Here is a 25,383-nt window from a genome sequence, read left to right on the forward strand (position 1 = left end):
AATTCATTTCTACCCGATAGAACAGGAAATAATAGTTTAAACTCAACTGTCATACAACAAAAAAATCTAATTGGAACTACGAACCTCACACTACAAGATATTCAAACATCATCACATATCGCAAATGAAGAAGTAGTTACAACAGTAGTAACCACAGCACAACAAAGTGTTTCACCAATACATCCAAACCTTACAACTCCAAGATCAAAAAAACCAACCTTACCGCAGGTAACATTACAATCTACGGTTAAGCCCACCATTGCACAAAAGTATTCACATGTGAGCTACCAACTATTAGATCAATGACGAAACCAATAAAAAAACAAAGAATATTCACAAGAAATACCTTTGCAGAACACAATTATAACTATGTAAATAGAACACAAACATCTAAATCTTTCCGCCCAAACACTCAAAATCATTTATTTTCACACAGACAAAATTTTCGACAACCAACAACAATTTCAGTAAATTTTCATGACTATCCACGAATTTCACATTACCAAAGTGAAATTTATACATTTTTTCAACCGAGTAAAACAATGAAAAAAAAAAAACAAAGGTAAACACAATACGCCTTATTATACACCTAAATATTTATCATCAGATGATGATGACTATTATCAACCAGATTCTTTTGCACCATATACACAAGAATACCGTGTGAAACCACTTCGATCAAATCAAGCATCCCAAAATACAAACTTTTATTCAAAAAACCTAGCTAATACACAAAATCACCAGCCATTGCAAACGCAAAACCCAACCTATACACAATCATATCAACCAATACAAATACAAAACCCAGTTAACACAGATTATTATCAATCAACACAAATGCAAAATGAAATCCCACTACCCTATTTTTTACAGCAACACGAAATCACAAAAAGTCAACGTACAATTTTTTCACAAAAATCAAATGCCGCAGAATCTTTACAGATGACTATGAATCCATACCTCATGGGTGGCTCATCAATACAATCAAACAAACCATTGATGATATTCACTGGCACAGATCCTGAATATTTTGTAGAAAATTTTTTAAATGCAGTCACAGCAAATTAATTTTGAACATGAGACCTGAACCCATAAATACACCACTTCACCAAAATTGGATACATAGACGCACAGCGTTAATACAAACCACACTTGATGGCGCAGCTCAAAAATTGTTTTCAGTTTTACCTATAGAAATAAAATCAGATTGGAAAAGATTCACACAACAATTTCAAAAAAGTTTGATTCCGAAAGGATCAAACAGTATCAAAGAGTTTTATGCAATGAAATTCGTAGACTACCAAATGAAACGATCAAACAACTAGCAGTAAGGATCGAAACACTAGTCCAAAAAGCATATTCACTAAACACTCATGATTATAAAAACACAAAAATGACAGAAAGTCTAATGATGACTCTAACACCTCATTTACAAAAAATAACAAATAAAAAGAGAGCATCACATCCTTCCTCAATACGAGAACCAGATCCAGATTTCAGAAAACTAGTAGATAAACTAGAAAAGCAGAAATCACTATGAAACTAGAAAAAAAACAGAAAATAGTAAATTACAGTACGTTAACAACATCCAAACAACTACAACCCAAAAAAATAATACACATAAATCAGATACAGATATATCCGAAAAAATCACTGAAATTCTGATTATATATGAGAAAAACCCAAATTTTAAAGGTAAACCATCATTCAAAAAATGGTGTAACTATTGCCGAAGATACGGACACAGCATTGCTGAATGCAGACAAAAACAGCAAGACAATCAAAACAAACCACAAAAGTACAAAGAACCAAAAAAATCATTATCAATATATGAAAAAAGATCAAAATTTACCAGACAAAAACATTCATAGTAACAATAGCGCTGGGAAACCACTCCCAAATAGCTCAAATCATTCAAGTAATCAATCACCTTATAATTCTAACTACAGAGGTAGATCACCAGGTAAAAGAAAATCACGAAATCCCTCACAAGATAGATATAGAAATACCCATTATCGAAATAATTATTCACGATCAGACTCAAACAGAAAGAATTACTCGTTTGATACCAGTTCTAATTCACATCCTAGGAATAGACACTATTCAAATGATAGATCAAGAAACTCATCATACAATAGACACAGAAATTATTCCAACAATAGGAACAGAAGTTATTCAAATAATCGCAATCAACAATATAACAATCGATCACGAGATTTCTCAAACAATTGATCAAATCAACAAAGATTGAATTATAACAATTATCAAAATAGATCACGAGAAAATTCACAACACAGGAATTCAAACTATAGCAATAGACAAAGAAATTATTTTCAGTCACCAAATAGAAATAACACACATTATCCAGATTCCCAAAACAAATAAAGAAGTAATACACCAAAACATCAGAGACAAATAAATCAAGTACAAACAACTGATTAAACAAATTCAGAACCCCCCCCCCCCCGTATTGATAACACAGAAACTACTCAATTACAATTAAATCACATTAATTATGAATCAACAGACAGTGAAAGTGATATAGAAAACACACTTTTAGTCAACATGATAAAAATTGAAAATGATTATGAAACTGTTACATACGAACAACCTTTTCATTCACATATTTACGAAAATAACTTGGAATTAATTTTAAATTATCACACTAGACCTAGAAGTAATAACAAACCAATAGAACATATAGTAAATGAAGTAACAACATCACAACAATCTGAAAAAGTACAAACACCATGTTCTAGTACAAATTATCACCTTTACCAAAAAATACCAAAGAATCACCAAAAGAAAAAATTTGGACAATCTCCTTTCCTTTAGAAAGTCCAAAAAGTAAAAATTTTCAACCACCAGACCTTGAAATAGATTTTTTTAATAGACTCTTGAGCAGAATCAAATCAGATCATCAATATTCCAACATGGAAAGAAATCAAAATCCTACACCCAAGACCGGTAACCCATCACCGGTAAAAACAACAAGTAGACTAGCAACAACACAAGGCTCAACCTTACCAAATTATTGAAAAATTCAACTTTTCCTTGTTCCCACCAAAATAATGGAATAAAATGAATTTCTCAATAAACCGTTTAAGCAAATATTCTATATCACAGATATAAAACACATTATTATTGGAATTGCATTAATCACAAAAAAATTATCCACTATTAATTTGTTAAATATTAAAATAATATAAAAGATAAATATACAAAAAAGCAAAACACCGCTTCAAAAATGCAAAACAAAAATGCAAAAGAATGAACAAACAACCACCATTTTTTTCAAAATTTTACCCCATCTATAATAAAAAAAGAAAACATCTCAAACCATCTCAGGTTATATTTACGATTTTCCAATTAAAACAAGTTCACCAGTACGACAAAATTCAAAAACAGACAACAGCTCTATATGTCAGACTTTGAATTTAGACCAAATCACAAAATTTTTAGAGTAACAATTTCGTCCATAAAATGCATGAAAAACTCAAAAAACCCGAAATTATTTCTCTACACGTGTATAATAATTCACCATACCAAATCACCTTACCCTTAGGACTCATAGAAAATTGTGAAATTAATGCAACAACTTCCCCCACAAAAGAAGTAGCATACAGAATAAATAATATATTACAACTACTAGACATACAACAATCAACAATCCTCGATGAAGAACTATCAATAAATAATCTAATAAGCAATGAAAAAAGGAACACAGACTATTTCACAAAAACACCTTATTTTAAACCAACATTCAAAATATCACCTTATACAGAACAACAAGAAAAATTAACACAAAAAGATTTTGAAAAATTAGCCGATTTACTCTTAAAATATCCAACAGTTTGTGCAACATCTAAATTTGACGTTGGAAAAATGAATTCACCATTACATTTAACCTTCAAACCTGACGCGTTTTCAAAAAACAAAGAGCAAGTAAAGTACCGATTCATTTACATGACAAAGTCAATAAATTACTCGACATTCTAGAACAATACGAAATTATATCTCCAGTAAATAAAGAAGAACAACCAAAAGAAAACAGATTTATTAACCCTGTTCTTATTGGACACGCAATTCGTTATTGGAAACCAACAATACGAATTTAACAGATTGTTCATAGGACCAGCAGCATTCTCAGCCTTCATGAGTAAAAGTTTTCGACCACTCATGCTTAGTAAATTGCAATCACATACTTAGACGATGTCACTTAGACAAAATCACAAAAAAAAAGATGAAATGTTCATAGTTCTAGAAAAATATCATCAAATTATACAGAACGAAAACATGAAAGCAGCCCCAGAGAAATCACATTTTTCCTTGACACGCGTAAAATTTCTTGGAAACATCATAGAAAAAGACACTATAACCCCACTGAAATCACAAATTGAGGCAATTCAAAAACTCCAACCACCAACAAATAAAAAGAAAATCCAAGAAATTCTTGGAATGTTAAATTTCTTAAGTAAATACGTATATAAAATGAAATTGTACTTGAAACCATTCTATAAAATTCTTAGACTACAAAATAATTTTGAATGGACAACAGAACATCAAACACAATTTGAAGAAATCAAAAAATTTCTCTGAACAAATTTCAAACACAATCCGAGATCCAGATCAACCACTTTATGCAATGTGCGAAATTTTGGCATCATTTTGGGAGCAGCATTATTACAATCCCACAATGGAACAAATAAAATGAATCTTATATCAGCAATATCTCGCCTATTTACACAAGCTGAATTCTGACTCTCTACCCTTATGAGAAAATACACAGCTATTATGTATACTTTTATAAAATATGAATTTTATGAATTTTTGATACTTGGATTCAAATATCCAACAGTTTTATTTACAGATCATAAACCTATCATATTTCTTTTTACACAAAAATCAAATCCAAGCCATAGGGTTTATAGATTTTAATTAATTTTAATGAAATTTCCAAACTTACACATAGTATGGACAGCAGGAAAAAACCTTGCACTACCTGACACTCTTAGTAGAAATACACCACCTGAACTATTAACAAGAAAAACAACAGTTGAAATACCACAAAATGTAAAATTCTATCTCGCCAAAGATGAAACTTCACCACGGCTAGAATGTAAATACGCAGTAAAAACTGACATAGAACAATCACAAATTAACCATCTACAACATTTTCCACTCTATTTAGATTGTCAAAACCACCAATTATGAAGTTGATTTATTAAGCACATCTACATTCAAGCCGATACCATATTCACATTGGATCAAAAATAATACTCAACAAAAAGGAATTAAACAACAACCACATAAAAGGGACCCATTTATTTATTAGAAAAGGAAATACTGACTGACACAGTAAATTTATCAGGACCGTTACCAAATGATTCAAAATACACGATAAATCAAGTTTTTGATCTTCATGACCCACTTGATACAATACCCCTATCAAAAATCGAGTTAGAAAACCCTTTTTCTACCAACAACAGAGAAAATCACACTCCATTTATTACAAAAATAACAAAACTTTGATCCCGTCATTAGACAACTCAAATCATGGCACAAATATAAAACTAAACCAACAAAAGCTGATACCACAATCTTAGGAAACAAAACACTCTTCGATTAGATACTTCAGAAAATTTAATAACACCACCATAAATGAAAATACAGACTTTTTAGAAAATCAGACATTAATTTTAAAGTACCATGTCTACCTTTAAGTATGATGTTGATCGCATTCAATACTTCCCACGCCTTAAATACAAAAGGACATTCTGGATCAGAAAAAACGTATTCTAATTTTATACAAAAATTTTATTTACCCAATGCACCAATTTGGATCAAAGTATTATGCAACAATAGTATAACAAGCGAATTAAATAAACCCTATCCAAATCAAAAACAAATCGCAGAAAAACAAGATTTTAAAGGACAAAGTCTTTATTTTAATCACAGAATATCATTTGACACGAAAGGACCAATTTCACCGTCATCAGAAGGAAACTCATGTATAATGGTAATTGTTGACGCATTTACATATTATGTAGCACTTAACCCAGTACCCCATTGTAATGCTTATTATGCATATAGAACACTCTACGAACACTGGATAGCTAAATTTGGATTACCCGAAACTTTAGTCACAGACAATGGCACTGAATTTATTAACAATGAAATCATCACATTATGCCACTCATATAACATTAAACATAAATCACGTACATCTCATGCACCTTGGACAAATGAATTAGTCGAAGGTATGAACTGTTCATTACAAGAATACCTCAGATGTATCATTAATGGAAATGATACTCGATATACTGAATGGTCAGCAGAGTTAAAATTATTTCCACATCACATAATTCCCAAATCAAAACAACACTAGGAATGCCATACCATATGAAATGGTATTCATCTAAAAGCACGTAAACCAATAATGTTTACAGCAAACACCCATAAAAAAGCACAAGGTTATTGTCAACCAAACAAAGAATCAATTTGTTTTAATCTACTACTACATACCCATGATGAAGACCTTTTTCATCATCCACAAATTATAAAATTAGCTTCCGGTACACACACCGAATGGATTTTAATAAAAATCACAATGAAATTTATCAAAAAATAACAAAAAAATTGCTACAAAGACAAAACATAAATACCCAAATCAATTCACGCTTTACACCAGCAACAGATTTAAAAATAGGAATTTTTGTTTTAATTCCCAATTTTACAACACAAAAAGGAATTTCCAAAAATTACAACCACTCCGAAAAGAACCATACCAAATAATTGAGAAACCCACTGATGTCACATACAAATTGATTGACACAAAAAAGAAATTATTCAACACCGAAATAACCTATTTCTCTATTACCCGAAAGAATATACACTCCGTGAATTAACTCAATTATATTCTTTCACAGGTTTAAAAATTGTTCAAAACAATTCAGACACTAAATTGAATCACCACACTGATGAGCAAACGAGTTCAAAACCAGATCAACAAAAATAAATCGTTCACCAGACATCCCCTGAACAAAAAACACGAACATCTCAAAAAGAAAGAAAAAACAGAAAAATTACAGAAACAAATTTACCACAAGATCAAAAAGAAAAATCTGAACATGGAGAATCATCACGACTTAGATGTCAACCACTGAAAAATTATAAAACCTTCATTCCACAATCTAAAATATTAAAGAAAGTTGATTTTAAAAAATAAATTTCATGTTCATTTTCCATCATCTTCTTTTACTTATTTTGAACAATACACATTTTCAAAATAACATGCTGAAAAACAATCGAACAAATCTAGTTCAAAGTCATCCAATAGAAACCATCCCGAATAACCACTTTATTTATAGCGACACGACTTTATTAGCCGACACATATTCACCTCTAAGCCTATCTATAACTATAACTTCAAGACCTCCAGATCAAAAATAAGCAAACCGCTACAAAATGACAACTAAAATAAATGTAACGTCAATTTTACAACTCTCCCCTATCAAGCAGTACAAAGATCAACAATATTTTCCCAACTTAGCACTCACAAACCCCCCAAGCAATTTTATTAAATTAGCCTAAAGAACAAAAAGCACATGATCATTTAGCCTAAAGTACGAATTTTTTTGGACACCCCCGATTAATCCATAAATAAAAACAGAACTAAGAAGATCTCCCCGACACCTCAAAATAACCCCTCAACAACCCTTGACGAAATCCAACCCACTTGTCAAAAAACCAATAAATAATCCGACCGCACTCGATTTTAGCCCCAAAAAATTCCAAAAGATTCGACAAACCGAATCATTTCTTAAATGCTTCTCTCAACAACAGTCACAAAATTTAAGCAAAAATTTTCAAACTGTTTCGCAAAACTTTCAAACCTTCTTAAATTTTTCATAATATTTTTAACTGATATCATAGAAACCCTATTCATCTTTTTCATAAACTTTTGCAATCTTTTTAAAATCTTTTATTCAATCTTTGAAGTATATATACCCCTTTCCACAATTCTTGATAACCTCCTCAGGTACGATAAATTAATAATTATTTAAATGTTTCGTAATCTATTTAGTAGAACAGATGTTTTCCTACTATTTGTAATTTTTCTCACATTTTTAACATCACTCATTCTGACAATATGTAAATGTATAAAAAAGGCAATCATCACACTCGCATTAGCTACTATTCTCTTGTTTCTTTTCATTGAAGAATACTGGAACAAACATAAATTTTCATTATAAAAAAATCCACTCAAAGAAATTTTTCAAAATAGCTAATCAACAACGTCCCAAGAAAATCCAACAACACCCACAAGTACCCAAAATCCCCAATCATCTACACGCATTTCTTTTCAAGAAAATCCATATACTTTGAAATTACTCTATGAGTTAGAGGTCCATCCCAACTCAAAAATTTTTTCATGGGTGAGGAATGTAAGTTGACTTGTTGCCAAAACTATTTTAAAATAGGCATAAAAAATCAAATTAATTATTTTCATACCTGTATTAGTCTAGCATTTCAAGAATTTTATACGCTGCATTTAATGGATAAGCGTCCATTCCCTTAGGAAAGACCCAAAAAATCGGAAAATCTTGCCCCATAGTGGGAATATTTCAAAAGAATAAGTAATTTTGTGTTGTAGTTTTGGTTCATTTTTACACTCGGAAAGTTTCTGGGAGTCTTATAGCTGACCATCAATGTGCAAGCTACCTAATCATAAGCTAAAAGTATGATCGTTTTTTCCCCAAGAAATTTTCAAGGTAACACGTGCAAAAATGTCAAAACCATTGAAACTTGTTGTTTGGAAACCAATGTTAACTTCTTAACTCAAACCCAAATATTACTCAAGCGCTTATTTTTCGGCACGCGATTGATTCAATTTTAACATCGGGTTTAATTAGCTATTGATGTATGTAGTTATTTGAAATGTCCTTTATGTTAACGTTAGTTTGTATTTACTTTTTCAGTTCCGTGGCTGATTCTTACTTTTATCTTCTACCGGAGGCGGCAACAACTCCATTTGTCAAACGAGAGAAAGGCAAGTTTATTTGCAAGATGATCTGATTTAATAGGAGCGCGGGGAAAACGAACAAAAATGGTTTGCCAATTTTAGTTCGACTCTTTTCTTGTTACAAATCAATGTAGTCAAAAATATATTTTTTGCAGTACTCCCGACAATCTTTACACGAAAGATAAGAAAACTGAGTTTGCCCCATGACATCCCGGGATGACCAAAAATACTATTCATACAATTTCCATATTTGGAAAAATGTTAGTCATACACTTTCCATACAATTCCATACGTACAGAAAACTGCATGAAAGGTCTATGATTAGTATTTTTTCATATATGGAAATTGTATGACTAGCATTTTTCCATAAACCAAGAATATTGATTTTTTACATTTTAATTTCTCAAAAATTTTTGGTTGTGTTCGTAACAGAACACAAATGACATAAACCTTGATTACTCAAACGTAGTAACCAACGGTTTGGCCGTCTCGCATTAAAAATGCATGGGAAACAGCCTGATATGTGTTACTTCTGTCTCAGACAAATAATATAACGAAAGTAATGAACTTTTAAATTTTGGCAATAATTTTCAAAGGTGATTAATTCTAAAATTTGAGTTTTTAAATTACCAGACATTGATCAAGGCATACAAAAACATGTCATACAAAAACATGTCAATCAAAACAAAGAGGAGTTTTAAGCGTTTTTTGAAAAAGTTATGAAGAGAAAAGGAAAAAAATCCAATATTAGAATATCCAGGACTACGTTATACACACAAAAAATTTAATTTTGCATGCAAATTTTTTTTCTTCAAAAAATGTTTGTTTGAATACGAAAATAAATTTGCGGTTGAAAAAAACACACAATTTTTCGAGGCAATTTCAAAAATACTTTGTCGTCGCCATCAAAAAAATACTAGTCATACAATTTCCATATATGGAAGTTGTATGACTAGTGTTTTTTTCAGAAAACAAAAATAAAAGTCAAAGTTTTCAGTCGTAGCAGCCCAAAAAACGCTTAAATGTTTTGCCAGCAGTTGAATTGATTGTTCAAAGCTTTTTTTCACAAAAAATCTAAAAAAAAGTCTAATCATACAATTTCCATATATGGAAATTGTATGGTTAATATTTTTTTTCATACCATTTTTTCCCCTTTTTTTATGAAGAGATACCAATTTCGATACCAAAACAACTATAAAATACCTTTGAAATTCGATTAAAATCATTTTGCAAAAGTGTATGAAAGTTGTATGACTAGCATTTTTCCATAGACTAAGTGTATGAAATTGTATGATTAGCATTTTCGGTCTACGGAGGTCAACCCGGGATCTTGTTGTTCCGACTTTCGTAACGAAAGTAACGGAATATTTGTGCTCGGGGTGGGTTTTTTTCTTCAGACAAATATCGACTTTTTAACTAGCCATTTTGACGGAAATTTTTATATCACTCAAAAATTATTGTTGTCCTGAGCTTAAATTTGAATAGATATTTCACCTGTGATTTTTTTTTCGCAAAGTTATGGGGGTTTATTGATTGCCAATTTGGCCAATTTGGGACAATTACCGCGCTGTTAACGCGTAAGCGGAGATTTAATCCGTATTAAAACTCGTTCCAAATTGGTTCAAGGAATCTTATATATCATAATTGAATTTTTAATAGGACTTGTAATACTTTGTACTTAATATGGCATGTGGGGGTTATTTTTACAAAAAATCTAATTTTTTTAAGTTAAATTTAATTACTTTTGAATTTTTCATGTTATTACTGCTCTATAGACTTAATAGGCAGTCGGAACATTCAAGGTTTTGCCCTGATACGAGCAGTCTTCTTTTTTAAAGAGCAAAATTGAGAGAAAAAATAATTGAAAAATTTCTCGATTTCGGTGTATAGTTGTTCAATTACAAATAATACAAGACTTCTCGTATCAGGGCGAAGCCCTGAATGTTTCGACTGCCTTTTAAGGTTTATGGAGCAGTAATAACATTAAGAAATTCCCTGAAATAAAACAAAATGAAAAAAAAAATTTCTAAAATTTGAAATTTTTTATGAAAATCATCTCCCCACACGCCATATAAAGTACAAAAGGATAAATTCCGCTCCTTGTAACAAACCAATTGTGGCAAATAAGCTTCTTTTAACCAATTTGGACGGATTAACTATCCGCTTACGCGTTAATAGCTCGAAATATATCGCGCGTTAATTGTACCAAATTGGCCAAAATGGCAATCTTTAAACCCCAGTAACTTTACGAAAAATGATCACAGGTGAAATATCTTTTCAAATTTGAGCTCAGGACAACAATACCTTTCGAATGATTTAAAAAATTCCGTCAAAAATGGCTAGTTAAAAAGTCGAAATTTGTCTGAAGAAAAAAAAACCCACCCCGAGCACAAATATTCCGTTACTTTCGTATCGAATGTCGGAACAATAAACAAGGGCTAGTGTGTCTTTTATCTGGACTAATTATTTTTCAGCTAGGGATGAATATATAGTGTTTGTTTTACATCACATAGCAAAAAGTGTGTTGATATGTTCTAAGCTTTCCAAACAACTTTACATTAAATATGACACAATTTTTCAAATATTTCATGCTTCAATTTACAAACTGTATAATCTAAATTCATTGCAGTTTACTCATTTGAATTAATACAATGTTATCGAGGAAACGTTTTATGCTGTTCATATGGTGTTAGGTCATTTGTCTAAAAAACTAATTCGGGAAAAACGCGCTTCAAACATTAGCAATTCGTTAACCGTAACAAGCAATAATTCGTAATAGGAGACAATTTTTATCTGACGGCAATTTGTAATTGACCAAAACTCGTGGAAAAGGACTATACGTAAAAACGCATTTGGAAGTAGCGACCGCTTTTGTCCACTTTGCTGCGCTGTGCTTAAATTTGGCACGAGTGGAACTATGTTTGTCAACCAACTTACAGTGCGGAAATAATGCCAGTCACAAATCATACCGGATGTAAATTAAAGCTTTATAAAGTAATGAATAAAACATCAATAATTTATAAATTATGCTTCGCAATAGGGACAACATATTAAAAATAGGGATCTTGTTAACTCTTTCCTCCCTTTTGGACCTTGTTAACTATTCCCCCCCCCCCCTAAGCATGTATTATTTTTGACAATCATTTCTGCATAAAATATGCATTTCGAAAAGATCAACAATTAGGTGGGTTTTCATATTCGCGCGTTCGTGTTTTTATTACTCACTGTTTATATAATACCCACGTAAAAAATTTTAAATATGTTAATAATTGTTGCGAACAAATTTGTCATGAGGAACAAACAACTACTGAAAGTGCGCAAAAATGTTCAAAAAATTAGTCAACTTTGAAAAAACTTTCAAGCAAACTTAATCTCGTTTGCTCGATTAATGTTTCTTACTTTAACAAAAAAGCATTATAAACTACTGGACAAAACATCAATAAATTATAAACTATGTTTCGAAATAGGCACAACATATCCAAAATAGTTGTTGAGAACAAAATTTGTCATGAGGAACAAAAGCAATGAAAGTGCGCATAAAAGTGCACATAAAAACTTTCAAAAAATTAGTCAACTTTTAAAAAACATTTAGGATAAACTTAATCTTATTTCCTCGAATAATGTTTCTTACTTTAACAAAAAAGGCAAAACTGAGTTTAAAAAAACTTTTAAAGTATTCCATATTTTTAAACAAAATTATATGTTTATTTTTATTGCTTTAAATTGCCTCTAAAATTACCAAAATTTTGTTTGTTTTGTTGGTGTTTTTTTTTAATATGAAAGAACAGAAAAAGTGCTGCGATTTTTTTTAACGATTGATCATTATGCTTTCAAGCTCATGAACAAAAAAACTTCACTACAGTTCTAAAAAAAATCGTTAAGGGTTTATAGCATTAGAAAGTTTCACTTAAGTTAGAAAAAAAATTTAAGAAAAACTATAATTGCTATCACTTTGATTTATTCATCCTTTTATAAAACCATCCTTATTCGTCCTACTTTCTGGGTTCTTGATCGAGAAAAAAATTTAAGTTTTAGCTTAGTTTTTGTTATCACTGTTCAATATTATAGCCCCATTCCTATACAGATCCAAATTGAGAGATAAAAAGCTAATTTTTATTGTTCGGACATTTGGAAAACTTTGTATTTAGATGTGTCTATGTTTTTTATGATTTTTTTCTTTGCAATGCAAAATCAGGTACAACAAACAATTATGGGACTGGGAAAGGGTCGAGTGATAGATCATATGTAAACCGTTTCAGTCGTGATTTGAACTAATTTAAAAAGTTAAACATTGACACAATATTGAAAAAAAACATGTTCGAAACTTTATTTTTTTTAGTGAACATTCGAGCGAATAATGCGAACTAGCGGGCTTACAATAGCATATTTTTGCTTAATATGGTCCTTGAAAACTTAGTTTTACCCAAATAGCGCCAATTCTGTCACCATTTATAAATTACAAACTTTTTAACTAAAACGGTCGATACATTTTTAAGTTCCAGTTTTTCGGTCAAATTCTTTTATCGCACTACGCAGAAAAAAACGAAGCTGACACTTAATACGTAAACTCCGTGCTTTGCTCTGAAATGAGTTATGTTTGAGGTGTAACTCATAGATAAATTTCGGATAAGGTACACCGTCTGCTCGTCACGCTATCTTATTTTCGGCCGGATAGATTCGTGCAACTTCTTAGTCTAATACCGATCCTAGTCTTACTCTTATATCTACTAGTCTCAGGGTGTTTAACTAGTCTCTGCTAGGCTCGATAGATCTAGATTATATTGGCTTATTGCGATTGCTAAAGGTCTCTTGGAGAGGTAACTAGTTTCGAAGTTAAATTCAAATCTCTCTGGTGCTGAAATTACAAGTAACTTCAGCACTTACAATTAAGTGGGTTGTTAGTTAGATGGATCGTGATTGGTTAAAATTAAATATATTATAGAGATAAAATATCCAATTTATAACCAATAATAAATATAGTTTAAATCTGGTTCCACCCATCCGGGGTTTACAGAGTTTTGAATCTTTTATCTTCTATCTGTAATGAAGGATGGATGATAGATGTCGGTATTTCGCGAGCATCATTTCTTGTTTCGTTGTTGGAGAAGAGAGCTCCAGGAAGCTGGAGTCGTCGATAGGAAGTTGTTATTTGTTTGTTCGACGATGGCTGCGACCGTCGGTGAAATCAATCTGGTTTCAAAATGGTTTGCTATGGTTGTTTGTTCTGCTTGGGTGGAGAACTGGATCGAGTATCATCTTTGTCTGGGACTGGCGTGAAGATCGTGTTTGGAGGGAATGCCTTGTAACTCGGATTTGTACGTATACTTGGACATCGAGGTGGTCATTGGTCTGATTCAATGAAGTCCTTTTCAGCGAAGTCAAGTCGTACTCTAAATCCTTTTTGAGTCGTGTTTGTGGGCGGCATATCGGTTGTGTTTAGTCATTCTGTAAGTTGAGTGTGATGGGGTTATCTAGTATTTGGATGCTCGTCTTTGTGGTTGTGTGTAATCTATGTTTTACATATTGTAACTTACATTTTATAAATTTTGTTAATTTTAGTTTTTTAGATATGATTTTGGTTAATTGTTTTCGCAAAAGCGTTTCAGTTTTACTTCAGTTATTTTTAAGAGTTACTCACACTTGGGTACCTCTTGTCAAAAATATTGATGTGGTCACAAAGCGTGGATATAGCACGGTGGATTGAGCCGGCTATGGAGCATGCTCAGGACGTCCTCTCTGGTGGGTTAGGCCAGGAGTGGGAGTATGATTTCGTGCTGGTTTTTTAAGGGTCCCGTTCTGTGTTAACTTTTTATGTTATATTATTTCTGGTTTTCCTTTTGTTTCGTTGGTTGTGTCCGTTTTTCAAAAATCAAATTGTTTTTGGTTTAGGTTTGTCTTGCGACTTTTTGGTGTTTTATTATTTCTTTTAAGACTTGGTAATAGTCTTTAAAAGAATAAATTATCCAGTTTTAAGCTGGTTTAATCCGGTTTGGGTACCGTGGCTTTTCTTTTCTTAGTCATGCTGTTAGTTTATGGTTTCTGGTGTTTAGTAAGCTGCGTTGGTTAGTTTGGTTATTATATAATTCCATTCCAATCGGGTTAAAGGATAAGTGGAAACTTGTTATTGTTGGTTTGAGTCGTTGTTAGTGAAAACTTAAAACTTGAATTCATTATTTTAAACAATTCTTCGTGGGCGAGCTGTGCGATTGTGGATAGAATTGTGTGCGTTTGAAAATAAGATATAGAAAAGGTTAGTACTGCATTTCGTTTGTATGAATTTAATGCTTTTAAGACTAAATTTTACTGCTTTTGGGGCTGAAAATTTTAAATTGATTTTCATCGTACTTAAATTTACTACATTTAGGGAAATAATTTAGAAATGAATTTACTACTTTGAATTAACTTTTACTGCATCATTTAGTGCTGCTGATTTGATAGAGTTTAATATGAAAAACATAGTTTATATTTTTATTTGTTTTTTCTTGTTTTGTAGGTGATCGTGGTGTGAAGACTAAAAAAATGCAAATTACTGAATAAAATGGTTAGTTTTATTTTGAATAAGTTAGTTTGAAAGTTTTTAAATTCATAGTTACCTTAGTCGTCGGGGAAAAAGCCGTGAGGGAAAACATCGTGAATAGCGTCTGATGTAGTTAGTAATTTTGCTAGTATTCGTATGATATTTTTAGTTTGCAGCAGTGGCCAAAGCATTTGTAGTGCTCTTATGGTTTTTAGTTCTTCGGTGCGTACTGCAAATTCATGAGGTGTGTTCTGGATAAGATTGTAAATTTTATGATTGTATATAGTGTTGTGGATGAATTCTAAAATGGGTACTTCTATAGGTTGAACACATTCATGCGGAATGATCAGGGGTCGGGATTCTTCGTCGTTGAAGGTCTTCGTCAGGGGACAGAATATATACTTTGAGTGATTGGATCATAATTCCGGAGGATGCCTTGAAAGTTAGTATTTTCAATGCAATACGTGAAGTTTAGGAAAAACGGTTGAGCTGTATTTGGAATTGATGAAGTGAAATCTGTGGTGAGGTTGTCGTGATTGTGTGTGTAAATGAAAATGATTTTGGATAAAGCGATAGTAAGTATAAGTATGTGTTTGCTTAGTTCTCAACATGATGTCGTGTGAGCAGTGCAAATCGCGTTCTTTTGGTGTCAGGAAGTGAAAGGTTAGTGAAAATGTTTGAAAATTTTCGTGAAATATTTCATATGCTTGAATGTCTGATAGTGCTTCTGAAATAATGTGATGATGTTTTTTATCGAGTATGTTAAGTGTGAATATGTATGATGATTTTAAAAAATTTTTTTCTGTGATTTGTGGATTTGCGAATTGATCGTCGTCAAGAATTTGATCTTGATTAGATCTGACGATGTTGTGATCATAATATTCAATTGAGTAGTCGTTAGCGCGGGGTGCAGTGAATGTTTTTACTAATTTTTTATATCATACGTATGTAAATTGTCTGGATGTTTTTGATGTGATTAGAGTAAATAATTCGTTTCTATTTCTTTCAATATCTATTGTTGTGTTAAGGAATGGTAGCGTAAGGGGATTAGTGAAATTATATAAGGCTGTCCAATAAAGTGTGGGTATTAATACAAATTCGTCTACGAAATGATGTGGTTCAGGGTTAAGGTCGGATTGGCTTAAGGTGTATTGGGGAAAGAAAGGTAGGGTTATATGAAAAATATTTGGAGTATTGGTGTGGTCTGGATGGTTAACATATTCTCGGGCGATTCCGGGTTTGGGTGGTAATGGGTGATTTGGGAATTTCCGTTTAAAAGTTCTATAAGCACGATTAGTATTAGTGGATGTTTCTGTTGAAGTGGATGAATGAGCTAATAATGGAGTATAATCTGAATTTGATATAGGTGTTGGTGGATTTGATGATGTTATTATTGATGATAATTGGTGAATATTTAGGGTGTGTGGAGATAGAAATTGTTGTTGTCGTGTTATAAATTTATCTAGTTCTTCGCAAATTTGAATATTATCTGGGGAGTTGTTGGTGGAGCGTTCATTATTGAATGGGGAGTAGGTTGGTGTTAATTGAGAAGGAGTGTAGGGAGATGTATGTTGGCTTTGGGGTTGGATAGGTTGGAAGGGAGGTTTTGAGAAGGTTGTTGAGCTGGTCTGGGTATGAGTAGAAGGGGATTGTTCGGAATCTGCGAACTCATCGGGAGTTTCTATATCAGAAAGTTTCTATATCAGAGTTTCTATATCAGAGTTTCTATAGTGAAATTGCTGAATAAATTGTGATGTCTGAGTTAGTGTCAGAATTCATACCTGATGATGTAGTAGTTTGTGGTGAGTCAGGTGGCAGAAAAGCAAAAAGTGGGATATTAGGGAGTGGATTTTGGAGGTTGGCAGGGTGGGAGTTTGATCGGTGGAGTGATCCAACTTGTCTGCTCATCGTGGGCTAAAAAAATGATTATTTTGAGACTGAAAAGTGATGGTATGGGGCTGTTCAATGATTTGTTCGTATGTATCGTCAATTGGAGGGTGTTGTGTCACTATATGTTGGATGGGGCTTTGTATGTGGCTGGGTCTTAAGTTTGGAGGGTTTGTGATTGCTGAAGGTCTCTTGGAGAGGTAACTAATTTCTAAGTTAATATCAAATCTCTCTGGTGCTGAAATTACAAGTAATTTCAGCACTTACAAATAAGTGGGTCATTAGTTAGATGGATCGTGATTGGTTAATTTTAAATATTTTATAGAGATAAAATATCCAATTTACAACCAATAATAATTATAGTTTATATCTGGTTCCAGAAAGGAGAGCTATCGTTTGTTTTTTTTACTAACAAATTAAAATTCTTAAATCAGCCTTGTAGAGTGTCTGCTCATCCTGAATTATAGCTCAAATCTTCTTGCCGCTTTGAGCTAAATATAAAAAAAATTTCGAATGGCTCAACCTGCTCGAAATCTGCTTCGACCTCCATCTGAAAAAATACTGCTCAATCACTGCTTCGACAACCAATTGAAACAAATTCTCTTCTTTTTTCATTAGTTTTGCGTTATTTTGTGCAAGAAAAGGAACCTTAAATTAACAGCAACCACACTTGTTGCTTCAAGCTGCCGCACATAATATTTTCAAATTTTTAGGTGTCAAAAAACGATTGTTTAATTTTTCGTCTTCTGTCTGACACAGCTTTTAACTAATTAAACGACATCACGATACGTCACAAACTTTTGTATTGGATTTTCATAAAACGTCATCAGAAAAAACCAAGCTTTTGGGTCTTATTTTCAAAAAAATCACAAAAGGGCAACTTTTTTGGATCTTGTTTTCATGAAACAACATGAAAAAAGGCAAAGCTGTTTGATCTTTTTTCTACAAACGACAGATTATTTATTCAAACAGTTGATCATCATGTCAAAATGATTGACAAATTTTATATAATAGTCATAAAAAATTGAACATGTGTGTTTTTTAATACTGCTTTTTTCAGATAACCTCGCAACAGAAGCGCAAACTAGTACTTAATTACTCAATTTGACTTTCGTCGAATGAGATAATATATATGCAATTTAATGTAGTCATAATTATGGTTATTTGACTAATATCAAATCAAAACAAAAAACTGGCAACATTTATAATACAGTGCTTATTCAAATTATTCGGAGGAAACCCATAAATTTTTTTTATTTAAGATAAGTTTTTTGCAAATTGCGTTGAAATTAGGTGAAAAATTACGAATTATTGACAAGATAATTTGCTTACAATTTTAGCAGATTTAATACGATGCAATTTGCTCAACAAAATTCGTCAATCAGAAAATATTTCAAAACTACTGAGTCAATCACTGACAAAACTATATCACAGTGTGCATCTTATGTGGCCAAACAAAACTTTAGGAGTATAATTTCCAAAAAACTGCGCAAAACGTTTTAAAATTGCTTTAAAACATGAAGTTGTGTTTTATGCAGTATGGAACCTGATCTAAACTACATTTTATGATTGGATAATTTAGATATTTTACCAATGTAAAGTATTTAATATTAACCAATCATGATCCATCTGACTAACAATCCACTTATTTGTAAGTGCTGAAATTACTTGTAATTTCAGCACCAGAGAGATTTGAATTTAACTTAGAAATTAGTTGACTCTCCAAGAAGACTTCAGCAACCGCAATAAACCAGTATACCCTAGATCTATTGAGCCTAGCAGAGACTAGTTAAACAACCTGAGACTAGATAGTATAAGAGTAAGATTAGGATTGGTATTAGACTAAGAAGTTGCACGAATCTATCCGGCCGAAAATAAGATAGCGTGACGAGCAGACGGTGTACCCTATCCGAAATTACTCTATGAGTTATACACTTCGGTCCTAACTCATCTGGTGCGACCATAAATCTCGAACAAGACCTTAATAGCTTAGAATTAACCAAAAATAGATTAGAATTTAGACAAAACATTTTTAAAATGCTACACGACGATAATTTAATCGAAATGTCTCTACGACTCAATAGATCAAAGCCAATATTCCGAACGATAAGACAACTACCCGGAATTGCAAGAAGACCTCGAACCAGAGACGACATACGACAAAGTAGAAACTTACCATATAGTTATATGATAGTTCGGCAAAAGCCAACACAAACCTTTGTATTTAGAATACTACTAGCAATGAATTTAGATTTTCATTTGCAAACATAAAATCTTGAAGTCAATCTTCAAAATCATTTCAGGCGCTAAACCAAATTATTAATATACAATAACGATTGATAAAGAGATCTCAGATCGTTTTCCTAAATTCTGCAGTAATATACAAAACATGTTTGAAAAATATTTATTGAAAAATCAAAATAAAAATTAGTAGCATGACAATAAATGATTAGTAATCATAAATCATCCTGTTGTTCCAGCTTCATCACCTAAACATAACAGCATTCATAAGCTCACTAATATCATAAAAACACTAAATCTTTTCTCTACACAAATTTAAATCATTTTAAACTTAAATTCACTTAAATTTAAAATCAGATCATCAAGGCTCATCCTTGGATCTTAAATCATTTTCTATTTAATTAAATTTAAAACTTGATCATCAAGGCCTATCCTTGGATCAAAAAGAACAATTTTGTTCTCCCCCATCCACTTAGCTAGTGTCTAACGACCTCAAACGTCGATTCACTATCCAACCCTTTCTAAAAACCCAGGACTAACAGAAATTTTTGAACAAAACTAATCATTCAAATTAGGATAAACAGTGAAGAACTTCGGTTATTCATCCTTCACTTGATCCCCCCTCTTACCAGACCCAGGATAAATCTTAGACTTAGTAAGTTTAAAATAGTATCTAACGAACTACTCGCGTTCTAATTATACCTGAACCTTGTGGATCGATTTACTATTCTCCAACCCTGAACACAATCACTACCCTTAAGTAAGATTAAGTAAGTTAACACCTTAGCTTACACTAGCCACGAGAAAGTATAAAATCATTCTTCGGAATCGATATACTTTTCTTCCCAACCCTGAACAAATAGACCCAGGTTAGGCTAACCAAAAAATCGTAAGGACTAACAGTCTAAGAAAATAGAAATCATTTAACAACCTTTTGCATCCGTCATCCTAAACCTTATGTCATTTAAAAACCTAGGAAATAAACAAACAATCGTTTTACACAATTGTGAAATAGATAACAAAAAATACGATCTTGTAATCACACCACACACACAAACAGTTGGATATATCAGAACAAAACGACAAACACTAAAAAGAAAAATAATAACCAAACAAAGACAAATTACACGAAAAAGATTTTCCAAAAACCGCAACGCATTTTCAGAATCAGAAACCAGCAGTTTAGACGAACTTTATAAATTAAAAGAATCTATAGATAAAAATTGCCCCATTCACGATCAATTATATTTTTCCGACTCAGAAACAACTTCAAATTCATCAAAAAGAGGAAAAAGAAGAATAAAAAAGCAATATAAACACAAACCAGTACATTTATACAATTGGAATCAACCAATTAGACACATTGATAATTACATATTAACAGTCATCAAACAAAAAAATGAGCTCAACACACACCCCAGGTGAAGAAAGTCCAGATGATGATGATATCTTCCCCTTTATCGTAGATGCAACCACTGATAGAGGACAGCATATATTTTGCAAAAATTTACTCTTAAGTTTGTTTGAACCCGGAATCAGTCCATGTAAAACAGAATTCCCAGATGTAAAAATTAAAAGGCAAATTATAGAACATTATCTGAAAGATATATGTAACTTAACACAACAATACGGAATCTACTCCATAGAATTCAGCTCACCAAACCAGAATCACAGCAAATATGTAATTCAAACAGACGACCTTGATTTAGAATTCTCAAAAGTATTCTCAGAATATATAAAAAGCATACAATATCATAACTCACAAAGAGCAAACTCCATGTTCACCAATGAAGTTTTTGCAATAATATATAGTTATATCTCGATATTAGAAATCGAAATCCCAATCCCAAAAGTCTCACCGACATAAACATCTAAACATATAAGATTACGACATGAAATCACACTACTCTCTAGTTTTCTAAATATAATTCAAGAAAATTTCACTAAAGATGAAGTTTCACCACATACAAAACATGACTTACAAAAAATTTTGGCATGGTTTACAATAGATTATTTCACACATAATATTGATTTAATTTCACAAGCAAGAAAAATTTTTAGACCTCAAAACTCAAACGATGATACTGCCATCACAGAACAGTCAGACTATGTTTGGGACCCCGAATGGTCTCATCCCGCATTCATAAACTTCCCACAATCAATCTCAAGTCAAGCAATAAGTACAATATCTTATATAAGAGATTATGTAAGAGTAGTACCATTAACCATTGACGCAACACCATTAAACTACAATACATTTTTACCTGATACTCGAAATAACAGTTTAAATTCGACCGTCATACACAATGAAAACCTTAATGGAACTAGAAATCTCACTCAACAAGATATTCAGACACCATCACACTTCATAAATGAAGAAATTGTCCAAACAACAACAACTACACAACAAAGTATTTCACCAATACGTCCAAATTTAACAACACCAAGAAATACAAACACTTCGCTAGCACAGGTAACCTTACAATCAACCGTTAAACCTTCGGTTGCTCCAAAATGTTCACAAATGGATTACCAAACATATAGACCCATGACAATACCGTCAAAAACACGCAGAACATTCACAAGAAACAATTTTGCGGAACATAATTATAATTATACACATTCATCAAAAACAAATTATCCTCCACGAAATAATAATAATAATCAAATCAGATCTCGATATTGGAATAATCCAATGGCAACAACCAATTCAGTAAATTTTCCAGCTAATCCACATCCTCCACAGGATCATAGTGAAAACTATCCATTTTTTCAACAAAATAAAAATAAAAAACAAACATCTTATCAAATGGATTACTTATCCTCAGATGATGATTTTTTACAACCAGATATATTTGCACCATATAATCAAGAATATCGTGGACAAGGAGTACGGAAACCACATACAAATCATAGAATTTTTTCTCCACAACCGATAGATACACAAAATCAACAACCAATTCAGCAACAAAACCCAATTAATACACAATATTTTCAACCAATTCAGCAACAAAACCCAATGATCACACACTCGTATCAACCGACACAAATGCAAAATGAAATACCACTCCCATATTATCTTCAACAACACGAAATAACAAGAAATCAACTTTCAAATTTTTCTCAAATGCCAAATGCAGCAGAATCATTACAATTGACAATGAATCCATACCTTATGGGTGGATCATCAATAACATCAAATAAACCTTTAATGGTATTCACAGGAACAGACCCTGAATATTCTGTAGAAGACTATTTAAATGCAGTAACAGCAAATTTGATTTTAAATATAGGACCTGAACCAATTAATACGCCACTACATCAAAACTGGATACATCGACGCACAGCGTTGATACTAACAACTTTAGACGGCGCAGCCCAAAAATGGTTTTCAGTATTGCCTATAGAAATAAAATCAAATTGGAAAAGGTTTACACAAGAATTTTCAAAAATGTTTGACTCCGAAAGAAACAAACAACAACAAAGAGTTTTATGTAATGAAATTCGCAGATTACCAAATGAAACCATCAAACAATTAGCAGTACGTATCGAAACACTAGTTCGAAAAGCATATTCATTAAATACACACGACTATAAAAACACAAAGATGACAGAAATCGTAATGATGACCTTAACACCGCAATTAAGAAAAATAGCAATAAAAAAGAGAGCATCCCATCCTTCTTCAATTCGAGAACCCGATTTAGATTTTCGAAAACTAGTAGACAAACTAGAACAAGCAGAAATCACAATGAAACTCGAAGAAACAGAAAATCTGAAATTACAATATGTTAACCGAATCGAAACAAATACCACAAGTATCAACAATATACAGGAATCAGATACAGACCTCGTTGAAAAAATCACTGAAATACTCAATATTTACGAAAAACACCCAAACTTTAAAGGCAAACCATCTTTCAAAAAATGGTGTAATTATTGCCGACGATACGGACATAGTATTTCTGAATGTAGACAAAAACAGCAAGACAATCAAAATAAACCTCAAAAATATAAAGAACCAAATAAATCATTCTATCAATACATGAAAAAAGATCAAAATCTACCGAACAAAACTGTGTACAGCAACAACAGTTCGGAAAACCACTCCCGAACAATACAAATTATACAAGAAATCAATCACCATATAACTCAAGTTATAGAGGAAGATCACCAGAACGAAGAAATACGCAAAATTCATCACAAAATCACTACAATAGACCAAATAGTCGAAATAACTACTCCAGATCAAATTCAAATACAACACGATTTGTTTCTAGATCTAATTCCCAATCAAGAAATAATTACTATCCAAACAATCAATCACGAAATTCATCATACAATAGAAATAGAAACTACCCCAATAATCGGAATAGAAGTTATTCAAACAACCGAAACCAGAATTACCCGAACAATCGATCAAGGAATAACTCATATAATAGATCGAACTATAACAGACCAAACAATAATTACCAAAACAGATCACGAAATAATTCACAAAATCGACATTCAAGTTATAATAATCGTTATAGAAATTATTCCCAATCACCACACATGAATAATAACCATTATAATAATTCTAATAATCGCCATAGAAGTAGTACACCTAAACATCAAAGAAATATAAATCAAGTACAATCAAATCCAGAAACAACATCAGACCCTCCAGGTATTGATGACACAGTAAATGATACGTTACAACTCAATCAAATAAACTGTGAATCATCAGACTCAGAAAGTGAAACAGAAAACACTATCTCCATCAATATGATAGCAGTCGAAAATTACTATGAACCTATTATATATGAACAACCATTTTCATCACACATATATGAAAATCAATCAGAACTCCTTCACAATTATTATATTGAACTCATCCATTCCACACCGACGACGCAAAAAACTAATGAAATTAACACTACAAATCAACCCAATGAGAATGACAAAACAAAATGCTTGAATACAAATCACATCTATCAAAACATACAAAAAGAACAACCCAAAGAAAAAATTTGGACAATACCATTTCTTTTAGAAAGTCCAAGAAGCAAAGAATTTCAACCACCAGATCTTGAAATTGATTTTCTAATTGATTCAGGAGCAGAATCAAACATAATAAACATTCCCACATGGAATGAGATAAAAACCTTACACCCAAAATTAACGCCCTTGAAACATCCAGTAAACTAGCAACAGCACAAGGATCAACATTCGTAAACTATGGAAAAATTCAATTATTTCTTCTCCCCACAAGAACAATGGAGCAAAATAAAATTTTAACTAAACCATTTAAACAAATATTCCATATCACTGATATTAAACACAATATCATTGGAATACCATTTATCTCTAAATATATACCAACAATCAACATATTAAACAGTAAAATACTAATCAAAGATAAATACACAAAAACAAAAGACACATCCCTACATTTTTTCAAAGATTTAACAAACAACCACCATTCTTTTCAAAATTTTATCCAATATATAACCAACAAAGAAAACACCTGAAACCACTATCAGGAAACATATATATTTTTTCAATAAAACAAGTTCACCAATATGATAAAAAATAAAATAAACAACAACTCTATATGTCAGATTTTGAATTCAAACCTATCCATAAGTTTTTCAAAATCACAATTTCATCCATAAAATATTTGAAAAACTCGAATTCAGATATTATTTCTCCACATGTATACAACAATACG

General features: G+C 31.9%; 2 protein-coding genes across 2 annotated transcripts in view; both read left to right on the forward strand.

The window, feature by feature from the left end:
• Positions 1 to 25,383, forward strand: part of LOC134843957 (protein mago nashi homolog) — a 296,620-nt gene that overhangs the window by 158,860 nt on the left and 112,377 nt on the right. The gene's annotated exons all lie outside the window — the stretch shown is intronic.
• The window catches only part of LOC134843958 (ubiquitin), a 260,316-nt gene that overhangs the window by 111,228 nt on the left and 123,705 nt on the right, over positions 1 to 25,383 (forward strand). The window lies entirely within an intron of this gene.

Source organism: Symsagittifera roscoffensis, chromosome 4, assembly GCF_963678635.1.
Source record: "Symsagittifera roscoffensis chromosome 4, txSymRosc1.1, whole genome shotgun sequence".
Lineage (NCBI taxonomy): Eukaryota > Metazoa > Xenacoelomorpha > Acoela > Convolutidae > Symsagittifera > Symsagittifera roscoffensis.